The sequence below is a fragment of the Protopterus annectens genome, chromosome 16.part0 (genome assembly GCF_019279795.1).
Source record: "Protopterus annectens isolate FY-2018-M chromosome 16.part0, PAN1.0, whole genome shotgun sequence".
NCBI lineage: Eukaryota > Metazoa > Chordata > Ceratodontiformes > Protopteridae > Protopterus > Protopterus annectens.
The window spans coordinates 366,418,217-366,431,810 of record NC_056750.1 but is presented as its reverse complement, the minus strand read 5'-3'; the positions used below and the strand labels follow the sequence as shown (position 1 = coordinate 366,431,810).

Here is a 13,594-nt window from a genome sequence, read left to right as displayed (position 1 = left end):
TATTTCATAGCTTCGAGATCAGAGCTCCTAGCTCCTCCCCTTACCCATATAATCCCCTGCCAACCCTGACTGACCTCAGATCAAGTTTGCCCGTATACAAAAAGCCGAAGGCTAAATACATCTCGAAGGATACCATAGACGGGCATACAGGAACAAGAAAATTCTGAGGGCCAGGGGGAAGGAGGGGGGGATGGTTGCAGACAAATGAAGTCACCTACTCAGATGGAATGTTAAGGTGAGTACATAACTTCTTAATCTGAAGTAGGTACTTCATTTGTCAGCAACCTTTGGGACAGAGTCCCCAGCTACCTGAATCTTGGGTGGCCATCATGGAAGGATGTTCCGGAGCACTGCAGAGCCAATGGACACTCTCACTCTGGAGATAATGTCCAGCTTATAATGGTTGATAAAGGTATGAGATAAGGCCCAAGTGGCCACGGAACAAATATCATCCAGTGAAACTCTAGACCTAAAGGCCGCAGAGATAGATATAGAACGGGTAGAGTGCGCACGAATTCCCTGAGGTGCAGGCCTCCCAGAAGTTTCATAGGCCAAGAGAATACACTGAGATCCATCATGATAAAGTGATCTTAGAGACAGATTTACCTAGGTTAAATTTGGAAAAAGAAATGAACAACTGGTCGGATTGCCTATGACCAGCAGTCCTGTGAATGTAGAAGCGCAGTTGTCTGTGCACATCTAAGGAATGGAGTTTGTATTCTCCCTTGTTCTGATACTTGGGGAAGAAAACTGGTAGGTTAATGGACTAATTGATATTAGCCTCTGAAGCCACCTTGGGAACAAAAGAAGGATTGGTCCTGAGGTACACTCTATCCTGATGAAAGGCCAAGTACGGGGGTTTCACACACAGGGTCTGAAGCTCGGAAACTCTTTTCGCCAAAGTAATAGCAACTAGGAACGCCGTTTTCCAAGAGAGGTACTTAAGATCAACTGAGGCAGCCGGTTCAAAAGGGGGAGCTTTCAAGGCCTGTAAAACTAAAGCCAAATCCCAAGGGGGTACAATTTCCCTGACAGGAGGTCTGAGCAAGAAAGTACCCTTGAGAAAGGTCTTACACAATTTCGCTGTAATCAAGGGGCCCGATTCATGCCCCACATGGTAATAAGAAATAGCTGCTTGTTGAACCTTGACCGTAGAGCAGCTAGCCCCCTGATGGAACAGACCTGTAAGGAACTCCCAACACAGACGGTAACGGGGCTGTGAAGGGATCTAAATCATTATTCTCCACCCAGATGGAGAAGCGTTTACACTTACTACGGTAGACTTTTCTAGTGGAAGGTTTATGTGCTGCTACGAGAATGGCTTTAACTGGTGAAGAGATTCCGGAAGTCCTGACTAGGAGTGGAACTGGAGCAGCCAAGCTGTCAACTTGAGGTTGTCCAGATACGGGATCGGGAGGTCTAGGGGATGAGATATTAGATCTGGGAGGGGATCTAGAATCCAAGGAGGATTCACCAGATGAGACCACAGGTAAGGGAACCACGTTTGACGAGGCCAGAATGGGGCAATGAGGATCATCCTGCTCCCCAACCGACTGGCTTTCTGTATGAGTTTCAGCATCAGGGGCAGAGGAGGACAGGCATAAAGTAGACCGGGGGGCCAAGCATGCACCAGAGCGTCTCTCGGGGATGCCCCGACAGGGGGAATTAGAGCGAAGTAGCTGTTGCATTTCGTATTCGAGGGAGAGGTGAAGATATCGCAACAGGGTTGCCCACACACGGCAAAAATCCGCTTCGCTACCTGGGGATTGAGAGACCACTCGTAAAGGGAAAGGATGGTGCGGCTGAGTCTGTCCGCCAGTATGTTGGACCGTCCCATAATGTGCATTGCAACAAGAAAGCAGTTGGTAGAAATCGCCCATTCCCACACTCTCATGGCCTCTCGACAAAGAGGATAGGACCTGGTTCCCCCCTGTTTGTTGATGTACCAGACCACTGACATGTTGTCCGTCTGTATCGCAATAGTCCCTACCGGAAGAAGGTTCTGTAGTGATCGCAACGCCAATAGCACCGCCCTCATCTCCAGGACATTGATATGCAAGGAGGTCTCTGTGTCGTTCCACGTGCCTTGGAACATCTTGCTTGCGCAATGCCCCCCCCACCTGAGGCGAGAGGCATCCGTGGTCACCGTGGCGAGGGGAGGAGGCATGGAGAAAGGACATCCCGTATGGAGATCCGGAGATTGGAGCCACCATAAGAGAGTCTTCCTGCACACCCTCCTGATGGAAATAGGATGGTTTAGGGGGTAATGCTGAAAAGACCATTGGACTTGAAGGGTCCATTGCAGTACCCTCATGTTCAGACGAGCCAATGGCAAAAGAGTGATTGCTGCTGCCATGGAGCCTAGAGCCATCAGGACCCATCCCGCCGGTGGAGCTGTTGATTGGAGGATGGCCCTCACATGCAGCCTCAGGTTCTGAAGACGTTCCGCAGTCAGAAATGCTAGAAGGTTTCTTGTATCCAATTTGGCCCCTATAAACTCTATCACCTGGGTAGGAGCAAGAGAGGATTTGTTCATGTTGATGGTGATGCCCAGCTGGGGAGCCAGCCGGAGGAAGTAGTCCTTGGCTGAGCAAAGTAGATGCCTTGTCGGGGAAGTCAGGAGCCAGTCGTCCAGGTATGGAAAAACCTGCATTCCCTGGAGTCTCAGGTGGGCCGCTATCACTGCTAATACTTTGGTAAACACCCTGGGGGCTGTGGTGAGAACAAAGGGAAGGACCCTGAACTGGTAGTGACTGGCTCCCAGCCGGAAGCGGAGAAACCTCCTGGATCGTCTCTCCATAAGAATGTGGTAGTACGCATCCTTGAGGTCTATAGAGCACATCCAGTCATTCTCCCGCAGTAAGGGTAGAATGGATTGAAGAGTGACCATCAGGAATATTTCTTAGGTTACCGACAGGTTCAAAAGGGAGAGGTCTGGGATTGGCCTCAAGTCCCCCGTCTTTTTTGGCACCAGAAAGAACCTGGAGTAAAACCCTAATCCGAGCTGGTCTAGGGGGACGGGCTGGATGGCTCTTTTTCTAGCAGCTGCTGGATCTCTGCAGCTGCTGCCTCCCTCTGATCGGGTGGTACATCGGGGAGGCTTTTGATTCTGGGGACATGAAACATGGGAATTTAGTAACCTCTGGATATGATACGAAGCACCCAGCTATCTGATGTGATGGACTCCCAAGCTGCCAAGTGCTTCGAGAAACGCCCCCCAACTGCCTCCAGAGTGGAGCAGTCAGACAACCCCTCAGGGTTGCTGCGCGGGTCGGTCAGAGAAAGTTTCCCTGAACCCAAAAGTCTTCGGGCCCCCTCTGCCTCTAGGGCGGCGTCCTCCTTGTCCTCCTCTGCCACGGAAGGACTGGTTGTCCGGAGCAGGCTGGGAATGTTGCAATTTCCGGAACCACATCATCTTCTGTCCCTTTTGGTTCTTGAAGGACCTCTGGGGAGTGGAAAAGCGGACTCAGACGGCAGACGTCTTCCCGTCCTTTTCGCTCTGGAATAAAGTGTCGCGAATGGTCTTGCCAAATAAGGCAGAACCATCAAAAGCGGCATTCGCAAATGACGCCTTAAAGGGTTCCGCGAAGTCACAATGTTGGAGCCAGGCATGGCGCCTCATGGCTAGGCCTGCTCCGCTGGCTCTAGCGGCTCCCTCTGTAGCATGGGACAACAACCGCATAGAGGTATTAGATATCGATATTAGAGTGGTCATGCGAGTGGAGTACAATTGTTTGTCCTCCGCCGACATGGACTCCGGGGGGGAGGGGGGGGGGAGCAGCGTACTCTGATAAGGTCTCGCTGCATCCTAATAACGTGTGCCATACAGTTCAGAGACCTTACTGAGAAGGTCGCTGAACTAAAAACCCGCTTCCCCAAGCGATCCATCGAGCAGGACTCCCTGCTCGGTGGATGGACCGAGGGGCTCTCCTGAGCTAATTTCCTCTTGGTGGCTGCTGCAGTCAACATAGCATCTACGGGGGGACCCTTGCTCCAGTGGGATCTGTCCGCAGGGGGGGGGCTCAGAATTCTATCGGGGCGTTTGGGAACTGGCTCCACAGTGTCCGGCTCCTTCCACGCCCTGGTGGTAATAAGGTCCACCAGGGGGTCGGCCGGAGGGGACACCCAAGAGTTAGACTGTCCTGCTTCGAATGTCTCCAGCAACACTGACTCTGAGGAAGCCTTGGGGACAGACCCCCCCCCCAATCCTGAGCATTTCCATGATGTCTCCGAAGGAGACCTCTTCAGGGGGTGACCTTGGGGAGCCTTCCCTTTCATCCAAGTCCGTGTCTTCTGTTAAGGACTCGGGGGGGGGGGGGGGGTCCACGTGTCTCCTCTTACACTACTGCTTATGAGGCACATCCTCGGGAGGGCTGTCCGAGGAGGTCTCACCAACAACGACCTGAGACATCGAAGCAGGCTGTCCCTGAGGCCGGGTGATGGAAGCCTGACTCAGCCGAGAGGGAGTGCGGGGTGGAACCGAAGCAAGGGCCGGGGGGTCCGGATACCCTCAACGGAGCCATCTCCACTGCATCGAAGGCCGAGGGGGGAGTCGCTCTCTCTGGGATCCGAAAGTCTACTCCCACTCGGATCTGATGGAGGAATCGGAACCGGCACCGAGACCATCGGATCCAAAGGACCCGTGTGCTCCGACCTGGACGAAGCCGAAGGCATACTGAATCCCACGGATCCGAAGCTCGGCTCCGACAAGGAAGGACCCTACAGACTCTAGGGCAGAGTCGGATCCGAAGCACCCAGTACTGTCGGCGCCGACCCACCCCTGGCTCCAACGCTGCCCGGCTCCGTGCGCTCCGAACCTGAAAAGCGGGTCGGAGAAGGAGCTATCGGGGCAAAAAAAAGGTGTTGAACTCCCCCCCGAAGGGGGGGGGGGGCATGAGCACTCCCATCTGCAGCTGGGCCTGGATGAACCTTCGCATCTGGTCCAAGTCCGCATCCGAAAGGCTGTAGGTAGATCTCGACGAGGCCACTGAGGCGGGCCGGGAGTGCCGCCTCGATGACCTAGATGGAGATCGGGTCTCCTCCTCCTTGGGTCCCGAAGAGAAGCACGGGGATTGGAGCAGAGGAGGAGGGGACCTGGAAGCCGTGGAGGGAGAAGCCCGCTTAGCTGGGGGGGCTGAAGCGGAGGCCTCGGCCCGCCGCTTGTGGTGCTTCTCCCTCCTTTCCCCTCTCCTGGCCTCCCTCTCCTCTGGCGCTTTAGTGGGAGTTTGAGTCCTGGCCGGGGGGAGGGGGGCAGGAGTGGCCGCCACCGAGGACTGGGGTGGTGCCACGGGAGTACCGTAGGCCGAAGACGGATCTGGGGGCAAAAGTCCCCCCCAGGATCAGCTTCGACCTACGGTCTTTCAGTGCCCTGGGGTTGAACGCCGCACAGATCGAACACCCAGAGGAGAGATGTTCAACCCCAAGGCACCGAACACACTCAGTGTGGCCATCCGCCGGTGAAAGCTTATGGCCACACTCGGTGCACTTGGAAAAAATAGGCTTTGGGGCCTCCGACATAGTTTTTTTAAATAAAAGTTTAAAACTACCTCACACAGACCAGGCCCCAACACACAACAGCCCACACACACACTACGCACCAGCGAAGGAAAGGGAGGAATTACACTAAAAATAAAAGTATACTGACAAAAAAGGGATCCTAACCACACGCAAACACTTAAATTATGAAAAATATATGAAATATATATAATTTTACAACAAAAAAGTAACCACTTATAACACGCCAGGAGCTCAGCAATCTAGAAGCTTACTCTAAGAGCGGCAAACTAGATCTGAGGTCAGTCAGGGTTGGCAGGGGATTATGGGTAAGAGGAGGAGCTAGGAGATCGGATCTCTAAGCTATGAAATAAGTTGCCGGCTCGGATCCGAGATCAGATCCAAGACCCAAAAGTTGCTGACAAATGAAGTACCTACTTCAGATCTAAAGTTTTAAGCAGAAAAATAAATTTTTTTCCCACAAAAATAAGAGGTTCATAGGTGTGCACTAGGCTAATGGCCTGGGAGCCTTTACAAGCCTAGCCCACAGAGGTGTCCTGGCATCATGCCACCTGACGTTAGTTCCCATTGCTTCTATCAAGTACAGCCACTGAAATGATCCCCGGGGTGAACTTTCTATTTCCCATCCACTCATCAAGATAACTCTTGAAGAGGGCCAGTGAGGTGCTCTGCTTAACATGTATGAGAAGTCTATTCCAGAGCATGGGCAGTCTCTGGGTTATGAACCTGCCCCTCAAACATGTTTTGTTGATTGTGGTAATGAGTTTGAGGTCTCTGGAGCATGTTGTATGGAGGGACTGGGATTTCTTTAGATGTAACATTTTTAACAGACGTGGGTCAGACATGGCTTTGTAAGTCAAGCAGAGATTGCCTCTTAGTAGATGATATGAGACAGAAAGTACAGTTTTGTACCTACCATAAATGTAGATGTTCGAGTGCTAATACAGCTGCAGTCATAACAGATGGGTTTTCCTGCCGTCAGGCGGGTCCTCGGTCGGCCGAATTCCAAAGTCTAGGTCCGACGTCGGATGTCGTCGCTTCTTCCCTGACGTCAGTGCGACAGGGGTATAAAGGAACCAGCCGACGCCATTTTCTTCAGTTTTTCTTGCCCCAGATGTCAGGTGCCTCCAGAAGGGAGGCAAAACATAAATTTATGTAATAATGCAATGCAATATAATCAAAAAACAGTAGTTGCAAGCAAATACACCATAAAATAATACCCCAAAGAGGTTGTATGAGGAGGTGTTAGCCATTAGACCTGTCCCAAGAGGGGAAGGAGGGAGGGAAACCTGGAGTGCAGCTGTATTGGCACTCGAACATCTACATTTATGGTAGGTACAAAACTGTACTATGTTCATCGTGCATACAGCTGCAGTCATAACAGATGGGTAGAATCCCAAAGCTAAAAAAGGGGTGGTAGGCACTAAGTGGAACTTGGAGGAGCCAGGATGCCCTGCAAGACTGCAGTGGCAAAGCCCGCTCTAGATTTTGAGTATAATGGTAGGTGATAGTGCTTGGAGAAAGTATGTACAGAACTCCAAGTGGCTGCTTCCAAAATATCTTTGGTAGGAACCCCCCTGAGGAAAGCTGCAGAGGTAGCTGTGGCCCTTGTGGAGTGAGATCTGATGCCTGTAGGTACAGTTTTACCATGAAAAAGAGTAACAAAAGCGTATGCAGTGGGCTATCCATTTTGAGATGGTCTGTTTGGAAATAGGCTTCCCTTGAGCACCTGTAGCATAGGACACAAAGAGTTGCTCTGATTTTCTGAAAGGCTTTGTTCTGTCCAAATAATAACGGAGCTGTCTGTGAACGTCCAAGGAATGTAGTAGTCTCTCCCCTTTGTTTTGTGGATTAGGGTAAAAGGTAGGTAAGTGGATAGCCTGATTCAAGGCTACCCTGGATACTACCTTTGGCATAAAGGAAGAATTGGTTCGTAAGGAAACTCTGTCCTGATGGAAAAAGATGAAAGGCTGCACAGCCATGAGGGCTTGTAGTTCTGAAACCCTGCGTGCTGAGGTGATAGCCAGAAACAAATATTGCAGTTCTGTTGAAACAGCTGGCTCAAAAGGAGGCAGGGTCAGTTTTTCTAGAATGAAATTGAGGTCCCAAGCAGGTACTGGTTGCTTCCTTGGGAGTTTTATATTCTTAGCCCCTCTGAGGAACTGTCTTAAAAGAGGGTGAGAGAATAAAGGCGGATCAGTGTTGTATTCTGCAGAAATGGCCGCGGCATGGATTTTGATGGAGGAGAATGAAAGTCCACTGCTTAGCATCTCAGCTAGGTACTGTAAAATTTAAGGTAAATTCAGTATTCCAGGATTCTGACCCTTTTTGTGATTCCAGGCACAAAACAGTTTCCATTTTGCGGAGTAGGCTTTTCTAGTAGAAGGCCTTCAGGCCTCCAAAATGACATCCTGCACCTCCTTGGAGAGTAGGGTCTGTTGTGAATTTAAGGAATCCTCCATGCGGCTAGATTGAGTGATTTCAGCTGACTGTGAAGAGTTTTGAAGTTGTACTGAGTCAGTAGAAGAGGCATTAGAGGCAGGATCCATGGTGGGGAATGCGTTGGGCTCCTCAGGAGTGGGTACCAGTGTTGTCTTGGCCAGTCTGGAGCAATGAGAATCATCTTTGGTCTATCTGCTCTGGCTTTTAATAGAACTTTGGGCAGCAGAGGAAGAGGTGGAAAGGCATAAACTGTCATTGTTGTCCAACTGTTGTCCACTTTCCAGGCCTGTGGATGAAAGGTCCTTGAGCAGAATTTTGTCAATTGGTAATTTCTGTGGGAGGCAAAGAGATCTATGTCTGGCCTTCCCCATGCTTGAATTATCTTTGTAAAAACTTGAGGATGCAACTTCCATTCGTGTGGATCTGTCATATTTCTGCTCAGGTTGTCTGCCAGCGTGTTTTCCTTGCCTGGCAGGAACTGTGCTTGAAGTTGGATTTGTAATTCCAAAGCCATGTTCCAAAGAGACATGGCTATCCTGCATAGGGGATATGAATGGGTTCCTCCCTGTTTGTTTATGTACCACATCACTGTGGTGTTGTCTGTCCTTATCAATAGCTGGCCTGGATGCAGTAGGTCTTTGAAAGCCATAATAGCATTTATTAATGCTAGCATTTCCTTTTGATTGATGTGTAGGTGCTTTTCTTTTTGTGACCATTTGCCCTGAATGAACCGATCTGTCATGTGCGCCCTCCAGGCGTAGTCCGAGGCATCTGTTGTGATGACTTGATTTGCTTGAGGCTTGCAGAATGGGAGACCTATGTTTCTTTGGCATGCTTGAGCCCACCACAGAAATTCCTTTTGAAGACATGGAATCAGTGGTATAATTGTTTCCAAACTGTGGCTGTGTTGAGACCATAAGTTTTTTAGGTACCATTGAAGTTTCCTCATATGCAGCTTTGCACATAGGATTAAGCAGGATGCAAGATGCCATGAATCTCAGAGCCTGCAGGATTTTCCTTGCAGTCAGCCTGGTGAAGGTTGCCAGTTTTCTGAAGTATTGAGTTAGTTGTCCTAGTTTCTCTGGCGTGAGGTAGGCCATCTGGGTGTTTGTATTCAAGCTGGCACCCAGGAAAATTATTGTTTGAGAGGATATTAGTCTCGACTTCTTTTTGTTGACCGTGTATCCCAGAGAATTCAACAACATTATTACAAACGCCAGGTGTTTCAAAAGTATGTGTTTGCTGTCCGCTTGGATCAGGCAGTCGTCCAAATATGGGTATATTTGCATCCCTTGAAGTCTGCAGAAGGCAATTACTGATGCCAGGCATTTCGTGAACACTCTGGGCGCAGTAGATAAGCCAAAGGGCAATGCAGAGAATTGATAATGGGTTGAACCTGCAAGAAATCTGAGGTATCTTCTGCAATCTTGCCTGATTGGGACATGCAGGTATGCCTCCTTGAGGTCCAATGTTACCAGCCAAGACTCCTTGCCCAGCATGGGAAGAAGCTGCTGTAATGTGAGCATCTTGAATTTTGGTACGAGTAAATATGCGTTTAGGATGGATAGGTCCAAAATAGGTCTCCAATCTTTGCCCTTCCTTGGTACCAGGAATAGTCTGGAATAAAAACCTTGACCCTGTTCTTGTGCAGGTACCTCTTGAATAGCTTTCATGTCCATGAGATCTGAAATTTGTTTTTGTGCCTCTGCCCTTTGATTGTGTGGCAGGTTTGGCATGCCTCTCATTTTTGGAAGGGTGTGAAAGTGGAATCTGTAGCCTCTGTCTATAATGTCCAGGATCCATTTGTCTTTTGTGACAATATGCCAATTTTTCGAAAATAATGCCAGTTTTCCGCCTAAAGGTGCTGCCATTTGAGCCTTGATTGGCATGCAAAGGGGGAAGTCATTGGGTCTGTTTTCTGAATGGCTGTGAACTATCCTCACCACCTCTTGGTGTAGGTGCTTGCCATTGTCTGCCTCTAAATGATCCTTGAGATTGCCCTCTACCCCTCGGGCACCTGTATCTACCTCTTTGAGGTCTGTCCGTGGCTGGAAAGGACCAATTTTTTGAAGGCCAATTTCTACTGAAATGTGGAGGTTGTACCTGTAGGAAATCTTTCACTGTTTGCATTGATTTTGCCTTTTCCTCCATTTTCTTTAATACCTCCTCAGCCTTAACACCAAACAATCCATCTTTTTGAAGAGGTGCATCTAGTAATTTTGCTTTGACATGATCTGGTAAGGTTTGCTCTTTGAGCCAAGCATGTCTACGTATGACTGATCCTGTAACAGCAGCTCTACATGAGGCCTCTTAAGCATCAAAACGACATTGCAAGGTATGTTTACCCACTTGCTCTGCACTATGCAATAAATCCAGCAACTCCTTCAAGTCTGGTTGTTCAGGTTGTGACATTTTGCTTTTCAACTGAGATAACAAAAACTGTGGATACTTTAACATATGGAACTGACAGTTTAATGCCCTCATGGTTAAGGTGGCCGAGGTGTATACCTTTTTCCCCCACCTTTCTAAAGCTCTGGAATCTCTCTCTGAAGGCAATGGATTTTTGGCAGTGGAGGCCTTAATTCCCTTGGGACCCTGTGAAATAGTTTCTGGGTAAGCCGCATGGCTTTTGTACAGGAATTGGTGTGAATCAGGAACCCGGTAATACCTGTCAGGCTTGACTGGAGCTGGAGGTAAAGAATCTGGGTTAAGGCTGGCCTCTAAATACACATCATCTAGTATGTCTAAGACGGGAGGTATAGCCAGAGGCCTGTGCTGAGGGAGCAAGAGGAAATCTGAGCCTTTTCTTGGAGTCTGAATACTCTTGGCCTTCCCAGTGGAAGTGTTCCCTCAAGGTATGCAAGGTTTCCCCAAAAGAGTAATCCTCAGGGGGGGAGACAGAGGGAATGGACTCCTCTGCATCAGAATCTTCAAAAGGGGAGTATGAATGTTCCTGATCCTCAGAATGTTCTGAAGTAATGGAGGCCTGGTCCGAGGAAGGGTATTCTTCCTCCACTCTGGGCCTTTTGTCCGAGGGGGGTTGAGAACCCCTGATAAGAGTAATCAAATCCTCAGCCATTTTGAGCATCTGCTTTTTAGGCATGGGGCCTTGAGAGGGGCCCTGTGGAGCTTGTCTTTTAGTATGCATGGCTGCTTTAGATTTAGTGAAAGCCTTAATGGAAAAAGAAGGCGGTGGCCTGAAGACACCTTGAGAGGTGGCAGGCCTGTCTAAACTCTGAGTTTCCCCGCCAAGAGTGGCTTCGGTATCTGTAGTCGGGGTGTGGGCCGAAGAGCCTGCGACCTCGGGCAGAGAAGACACCACTAATGAAGTGTCATCGGTAGTCAGGGGCTGCGTAGGCGCCTCGCTGAGAACCAGAGCACCTGTAGTCGGCTTTAGCGTGGTGTCGGTAGAAGTCACGGACCTCGTATGTCGGTCCTTATCTTTGCGTCTTTTACTCAAAACTGGAGTCGGAATATCCAACGACATAATGTAATTAAACTTTTTGCCAAAATAGTGTTGGGCGAACTCCGCCCAACGCTTAATAGTGCGTCTGTTGAATGTAGCACAAAAACGACAGGCCGAGACGTCGTGGTCTGGGCCTAAGCAAGGAATGCAGAGGGAATGGAAATCCTTATGCGGTATTTGCTTCCCACATGAAATGCAATTATTAACTTTGTCTGACATCGGTCTGAGGCAAGAAAAGTTTCCCCAATGGGGTACTTAGCTTTTACTTAGCTTTCAAGAAGTCTTTGGCTGCAAAATATTCATACTCTCAGGAGCTGGCCGACCGGCACTTGCGAACTGCTTCTGCTTCGGGCACTGCGCGGCAAGAAAGACTGAAGAAAATGGCGTCGGCTGGTTCCTTTATACCCCTGTCGCACTGACGTCAGGGAAGAAGCGACGACATCCGACGCCGGACCTAGACTTTGGAATTCGGCCGACCGAGGACCCGCCTGACAGCAGGAAAACCCATCTGTTATGACTGCAGCTGTATGCACGATGAACATCTGCTGGAGTTTGAGTCTGCCCATGTAGGAAGTGTTTAAGGCCTAGGATCCTCTTTGTGAAGTACCTCTGTGACCTTTCCAGCTGTTGCATGCATCTAGTAAGGTACATGCCAAATGGGGCATTATACTCTGATTGGCCTAATGAGGAAAGAGTAGAGAGAGATGATGACCTCTTTCTTCCTGGATGCAAAACCTTGGTAATGAGATGTACCATATAGGACTTTCTGACCACAGTGGCAATGTGGTGGTCGAAGGAGAGGTTGCCGTCAACCTGTGTCCCTAGATCTCTCAGAACGCCTTCAGTGTTTAGTGGGCTCCCATCGATGTGGTAATTAGTGGGAACAGAGTTTTTCCCAAAGGGGATGACGAAACGTTTTGGCATTAAGCTTAAGGCCATGGTTTTAACAGTTAATGGTCTCAGTGAGGCCTTTCTGTAGGATGTCAACATCACTTGGGGAGTTAATAATAGTCCAAGCTTGCAGTGGTCTGCGAATCTGGTCAGCCAGAGTCCCTCCATATTGGCATGGACTTCTGAAAAGTAGATGCCAAACAGGAGATGACCCAGGACTGATAACTGTGGGACTCCACTCACGACTGGTCGGCAGTCTGACTTGAGTCCACTACTTCCACAGTGATGGATAATATTTGTGAGCCAATTTGCAACTTACCTAGTGATACAGGGGTTGATGCCTAGTTTGGTGAGTTAATCAATAATTCCTGGGTGGGGAATGGTATCAAAGGCCTTGCCCAAACTGAAGTAGGCTGTATAAACTGCCTTGCCCTCATCCACAGCTCTGGTGACGGACTCAAAGAAGTCAACCAGGTTGAGCAGGCATGATCTACCTTTCACAAAACCAAATTGCATGTGATCTAGAGTTTAGAGATTCCCTATATCCTTCTTAATTAGGTCCATGATGATGCGCTCCACAGCCTTGCATATCAGACTGGCCAGGCTAATGGGGAGATAATTCCCAGGGTCTGTAGTCACTCCCCCTTTATGGACAGGGATGACTCCAGCAGCGTACCACTTGGTATGGACAAAGCCTGAAGTGAGGCTGTGACTGAATGGGGCACACAGATGTGGTGCCAGATCACTTTGTAGTTCATGTAGAACACATCCAGGGATATTGTCGGGTCCTGTGGAAGCTGTATTCTTGACCTTGGACAATGCAGCTTTAACCTGTGCTGCAGTAATGCTGGGTGCCTAGCAATCTTTTGACATTATGATTGGCCCTTTAGGGGGGAGACAGGGTGAAAATTGGCACTGAATCTGTCGGCCAACTTCACTGTCAAGTGACTGAAAGTCAAGACAATCCACTAAAACATTTTTTCCCTACAGCTTAATTAGCTTTACAAACAATTTTCTGATTAAAACATTAATGTGGAAGTTGACCCCCACCCCAAAGCGAATGTAGCTGACCAACAACAGAGAAGCACAAGCCAACCACAGACTCTCAAAAGCAGTAAAGAAGAGAGCTCTTCAGTGGCAGGAGAGCTCCGAGGGGTTTGAAGCCAAATCCATTGACTTTTTTCAGCTCTAATCGAGCTGCTAAAGGTTTGGGCACCTGGAATGTGTGCCTAAGCTCTAGAAGCTGCAAGGCTGTTATATCATATGCAGGCTATAACCCTA

The 13,594-nt window shown here is 49.2% G+C and overlaps 1 protein-coding gene across 1 annotated transcript in view; it reads right to left on the bottom strand.

Moving 5' to 3' along the window:
* WDR5 (WD repeat domain 5) overlaps positions 1–13,594 on the bottom strand; it is a 1,892,625-nt gene that overhangs the window by 1,625,576 nt on the left and 253,455 nt on the right. The gene's annotated exons all lie outside the window — the stretch shown is intronic.